Genomic DNA, 6073 nt, shown 5'->3' on the forward strand with positions numbered 1-6073 from the left:
ATGGGGGAGGGGGGGGGTGGATTAGATTCAAACACAGACGTGTGAAGGAAAAGACATTGCTTGGAGCTCCAGGGAACCACACTATTTCATAAAGCGCTTAACATAAAAATCCCCAAATCCATGTCGTTTAAATTTTATTGACGCTAATATAAAAGGTTTTGGTGGGTGAGTCTACAGACGGAGCTCTGGCTCTGGACGAGGTGCAGCTGACCGTGGCTGAGAGCCTCTCACGTATCCCCTGTCTATTGATTTTGCCCCATTGATTGCAGCTGATGGGAACGCCAAATCCCCGGTGATTTAATCAGTGTAATGATGGCAGATTAGCCAGATACTTTACTGCCATTTACTGCAAGCGAGATGGTGTCCTTTTAATGACCCCTCTCCCTTTCTCTGCTCACCCTCCCTTGTCTGTCTCTTTCCCTTGATCACAGCTTTTTCATCAACAAATAATCCCTTTCTCTTTCACACTTGTACTCGCAGCCCTCCCTTCCAGTCCTTCATTACACTCGCTCCCCCCGTTTGCCTTCATAAACACAGTTAGGTAAGTAAAACCAGAGGACTCAGGCCTGGACCAACCTCCACACTACAAACATGGCTTCATTTCTACATTCTGGTCCTTTATAAAGGCAAGCGGGAAGAAAAGGCCCTTGACAGCTCCTGTCATGTCTCAGTCTCTGCCTCCGTGTGAGCGCAGCCTCCCGTTGTACTGCCAGACTTCACAGAGCAAAAGCAAAGCCGCCTAAGTGGCACTTTGAGGTTTGACTCACACGGAGAGTGGAGATCCTTATCGCCTCAGCTTGTCTCATTCCACTTCAGAAGCGTGTCAGTCGGAACAAAGACATGTCTATTAATACTGAAGACAGGGCTGAGGTGGTATGTACAGAGCTGTTCAGAGCTGTCTTTCATTCCAACATCCCCAAACGCCACACGGACGCAGCGAGGGCCCCGTCCCCCGGCCGGCTGTGTCCACCGCGCTGACGTCATTACACATAACGCCTCCCATCGCTCGCACAGAATGGGTTTTATCGCCACTGTCATTAGCACATTTTATGTGCACTTTCAATGTGCTCCTCACATGTGACGCTACTGATTCAAACCCTGTGACTAAAACCCTCAACATGCACCGAAGCGCTCGGTCTGTGTTCACCGTGTATAACCTTCTGCAGGGAGAGGACGTCTGTGCCGGCTCACTGCAGTTGCATGGACCAGCGCAGAGTCAACATGATCACACAGCTCGCACCGGATCTGCTTTTACACACACGAGTCTGCTCTATTCTCATGCCACAGAGTTCCCTCACCAAAATAACACATCAAAACAGCTGCATCTGGAACAAATAAAGGCTAAAGTTTAATTAGAACGGGGAAGAATGTATGATCGCAATTTGAGGAACGGGTAATTTTAAGGCAAGGTCACCCGCAATCTTGTCAACTTTGTTTTGCTGTTGCTTTTTATCAGTTTATTTACACGTTCGTAGTTCTATCTTTCACTTTTTTTTTGTGAAATTAACGAAGCGTTTTGTTGGAAAACATCCTGTATGATTGTAATTGGCAGGCTGTGGGATGTGGAGAGCTGTGTGATGGGATGAAAGACCGAATGCAGCAGTTTAAATAGTGATAATCTTCTTTTCCATGGCTGTCTTTGACTCATACAGTATCAATCTTAGACAGAAAAAAATAAGAAAATGACCCCAGCCTCTTATTCATTCTTGTTTGATGTGAGGAATGGGTCCCTTCATTTGAATTTCTACTAATAACAGCTTTGACCCTGCTCTAATTTGAGGTCATTACAAGCAAATCATGTGCAAAGGAAAAACAAAATGTTCACACTATTGTCTTTACATCTCCCAGATGGACGCAATCTTTTCAGCAACATCAATCAACTCCAAAATGAAAATCATTCTCAATCCACTGATGATTAAAGCAAAAAATATCAATTACTTGCAACAATTCAGCCACAATTTACGTCCACCTGATCACGCATGTATCCCCAGCTCCTTCATGAGTGTGTGTGTGTGTGTGTGTGTGTGTGTGTGTGTGTGTGCACGCGTGTGCACCAAACTGGCCCTGACCTCCCCTCTCTCCCCTCACTTTGTTTAACCGGTCTCCCTCTCCTTCCCTCCAGCTCCTTGTCAGGACGGATAAGCCTCCTGCCTGCTGCCACATGGAGCTCATTAACAGAACGGGAGGGAATAAAAGACAGTTTAATTTCAACACAAATAAAGAGACATTTCGGATTCCACCCAACAAGACGCCTGGCAGCGGCTCGCAGGACCTGAAGCCTCTGTGTGTTTTCTTTAAGGAGGTCTGAAGGCAGATTTATGGTGGGTCCTCAGTAGCGAGCTCCATCACTGCTGTCACTTCAGGGCCAATGTGGGGATTGTAGTGAGTAGAGTATATGAAGGGCCGGGAGCCAAGGATGGAACCACACAGGACCTGGACCTGTTCTATAGGCAGGCCAAACCAAAGCAGGTCTGGTGCTCTTGGACAGCTAAATAGCTCATTAATGAATTGGTAGAGACTGTGGTAAAGGCTCTGGTCCAAGAATGGAGATTTGTATCTGGTGTGTGTGTCCATATGTTTCTGTGTGTGTGTGTGTGTGTGTGTGTGTGTGTCCAAACCATCACATTCCTCCACTCCACTCTGTGTATAAGTCTAAATCATCGCTCAGGACCTGTCTCCTCGCCATCCACAACATCACTCACAGTTTGAGTTTCTGAACTCTCCACATCATCAGAACCACGAAAGCTGGCACAATAGCGTGATGGAGAGGAGAGCCCAGTTTCCTTCCCCTCTCACCCTCCCCTTCCCTCCCCTCCCGCCTCTTTATAGTCCATCTCTGCAGCTTGCATTCAGCACTGCATCCTGGAATGTGTCTATGAGGAGGGTCAGGTCGCAGGGCCGCTTTCTGCGTTTTCAAATAGAAATGAGGGTGGGGGGGGTGGTGGTGGCTCTGACTGATGTGCTGGCATTGTGGCTGCGAGGGTGATTATAGATTACAACAGCAAATGCCCCATGGGAAAGTCATCCACCCACCGCCCATCATCCGGGGCACACATACACATGCCCTGGCCGCGTCGCAGGAAATAAGTCAATCAGGATGTTGTGCTGTGTTTGTGCAGAGCAGAGGAGGGGAGCACAGAAAGCCTGTTCAGCAGCTCTGCCTCTGCTTGTGTCCATCTGAGGGGAGCATAATGAGGGGCTTTGCAAAAAAAAAAAAAAATGAATGTGCCCGCGGGACTTTGAGCGCGAGGGGTGTGGATATGATGAATAATTTAAGAAGGAAATAAAAAACGTGCGTCCTTAATCTTCCAGCAGTGACTCTGGATGTGCAACAAAGGGGCAGCGCGGAGGAGACTGTATATACACTGAAGCCTGTCACTTCTCTGGACGCACACGGCTATAGCAACACTGGCGGAATTCTTTCAGCCGGAGAGTTTTCATATGCAAATCACGGTTTAGTTACGGTATGCGACGCAGACCTTCCCATTTTAAGACTTTTTTTGTTCATGATTCATTCTCCTGAGAAAGTAGAAGGGAGGCAGTGTGGCTTCACCCCGCTACTAAATACAGTTATTCAAATCCCCGCTCCGGGTATGTCTCTCATTAGACGCCGACTGAGAGGAAAAACACGGCTCTCACATGGACCGGATGAAGGAAATCAACTGCCAACATGAGCTGAACTGTCATTAATCTGCCTCCTGTTTCATTTTAATTAAAACAAGAGATACACATACATTCACGTTTTGATTACGTGAACAATTATCCCCACCAGGCGCTCCACTTTTATCCGCCTGGGCTCTTACAGGTGCGTAAAAGCGCCCATGGGTGACGCAAGTGAAACAAACATTTCACAAAATTGTGCACTCCTTGCGAGGAACTGTGCAGTTTTCTTAGCCTTTGCACACGGAGGACAGCACACACAGCGCACGGGCCGCTGCAAATATACCGCGCTTATTGATAAACTGGGTTTATTGGGTGCTGTGTCACCCCTGGGAGCATGGGAACCATCGGCAGGCACAAAAGCGAGGAGGATTTGCTAAAGTTCATCAGTTTAACGGTCCTCGTCAGCGCCGCGCCATGTGCTGTGAAACACAGCCCAAACCAAAATAACCCAAAATTAAAAGAGCATGCGAGTTCGGGCTTGATTGAAACGTGTTTGAAACTTTTAACTTCCCGGAGTTGTAAACCGCAAAACCTCTTCCCCTCTCTCTCTCTCTCTCTCTCTCCCTCTCTCTCTCTGGCAGACCCTTTTCAAAGGCACTGCTTTACTCGGGGAGCCCGGCTTTGAATTTATATGGAGCTTTTCTGCACAATAAAAAAAATAAATAAAAGCCCCAGAAAAGTTAAAGAAAGCGAAGAGGTGAGTTTTTTTCTGATGTAGTAATCTGTAGAAGCTGCGGGTCGGACGCACCGCTACATGCCGGAGGGAAGATCCTGCGAGAAATAGAGAAGCTTCACAGAGACAGTCTTACCTTTCACAATATGAAACGGCGAAGTTATCTGGAGGATGGTCGCTTCTTGTTCCTCAACACTCTGATATCACCAAGATTCAAAAAAGCGCCTCACGACTACAGCGATTTGTAGGAAAAATCAAAACACAAGTTGTCCTCTACAGTGTCCAGTAGTTCCCCCAGTTTCCACTTCTATTGTTGGTGCCTATCAATCGGATTAGGCGACTGCTCTGGTGCGTGTTTGCAGTTTTCTTGCGGATTTAACTGGTCTCTGGTGGGCAGGAGTGTGTGTGTGACTCTGTGTGTGTGTGTGTGTGTGTATGTATGTGTGTGTGTGTGTGTGTGTGTGTGTGTGTGAGTGGGTATCCTGAGTGCTGGCAGTGCGTCCCTCCCCTGCCGCGCTGCTGCTATTGAAACCTCCACTGGATTGGAGGCAAAACTGGTGCGAAACTTCGTCTTCTCTCTGTAGGAAGACTCCAAGACACAGAACCAGCCCACTCCTTCAGCAGCGGCGCACCACACACACACGCACACACACACACACACACACACACACACACAAAAAAAAAAAAAAAAAAGGGCTAAGAGTTGCTCCCTGCTTCGACTGGCCCTCAAACTTTAAACACAGAAAAGAAAACCTGGTATAACCTGAATATTCTCCTTGGTGTATAATATCATTATTATTATAATATATTAAAGAGCCAAATAACTTCTTAATTAAACTCGACTTTAAATCCCATCAGGAGTAAAGCTGGCTTAGTGCTGCAGAAGAAACAGACTGTCAGATCTGACGCCTCATGGTTTCCAGAGAGCGGGTTTCCCCTCAGTCTTTTTATTTGCGCACTCTGATGCTCCCTGGAAATGATTACTTATGGGCAAAGTCACGCACCCCTCAGGGGTAATAGTGTGAAGGCAAGTTTTATCACGGGCCCTGATAGCTGGGCATGCACATTATGATCAGAGTGCACCTCCTCTCTGCACAGCGACTTTCATGATGGCAAGAAATGCACGAGAAAAAAGTGGAAGATGTGACAAAAGACTGGAGCAGTGGAAGCGTGATGATCAGCTGTGGAAATTCCCTGTGAGGCATCGGTGTTGTCTGTTCCTGGGTCTGAAGGGAAGTAAATAAGATGTGTATAAGAGACAGGTTTCAAACGGTGCATTTGTATTTATTTTCTTCTTCTTTACGCTGAATTAATAAACAAATAAATACAGTGCTGATCTGTAACTGTACAATACACATAAAATCATGTATGAGACTAACTGACAATACAATATATTATGACAAGCTCATAAATATGCGACTGTAAACTGCTACAATGAGCCTGAAGTATAGCAGTAACAACATAATGTACAATATGAATCGTTACAATAAACCTCTTAAATGTTCCTTCAAAGTTTGGATCAATCTTCTGCTTTAATTAGAACAACTGTGCAGTGTTACTCATATGAACAAATCATGAAATTCTCATTTCCTTCATGAACATAAATGACACCTCTAATATTAATGAACACAGTCAATGTTTCCAACCTCAACCTCTGTTAACAGTCACTGCATAAGGCAACATCCAAGTCACTCATTTCCACTATTTTCTTACATTTTAATCATGAAAATAGTTCAG

At 46.0% G+C, this 6073-nt stretch overlaps 1 protein-coding gene across 1 annotated transcript in view; it reads right to left on the reverse strand.

Moving 5' to 3' along the window:
• ndnf (neuron-derived neurotrophic factor) overlaps positions 1–4914 on the reverse strand; it is a 10135-nt gene extending 5221 nt beyond the window's left edge. The window contains exon 1 of the mRNA XM_023428684.2: positions 4473–4914. The gene's annotated coding sequence lies outside the window, so the exon portion shown is untranslated. The remainder of the gene's footprint in view (positions 1–4472) is intronic.
• Positions 4915–6073: the final 1159 nt, after the last annotated feature.

This window comes from Seriola lalandi, unplaced genomic scaffold, assembly GCF_002814215.2.
Source record: "Seriola lalandi dorsalis isolate HSWRI2012SDOR001 ecotype SW California unplaced genomic scaffold, Sedor1 jcf7180002054885, whole genome shotgun sequence".
In the NCBI taxonomy this organism is placed as follows: Eukaryota; Metazoa; Chordata; class Actinopteri; order Carangiformes; family Carangidae; genus Seriola; species Seriola lalandi.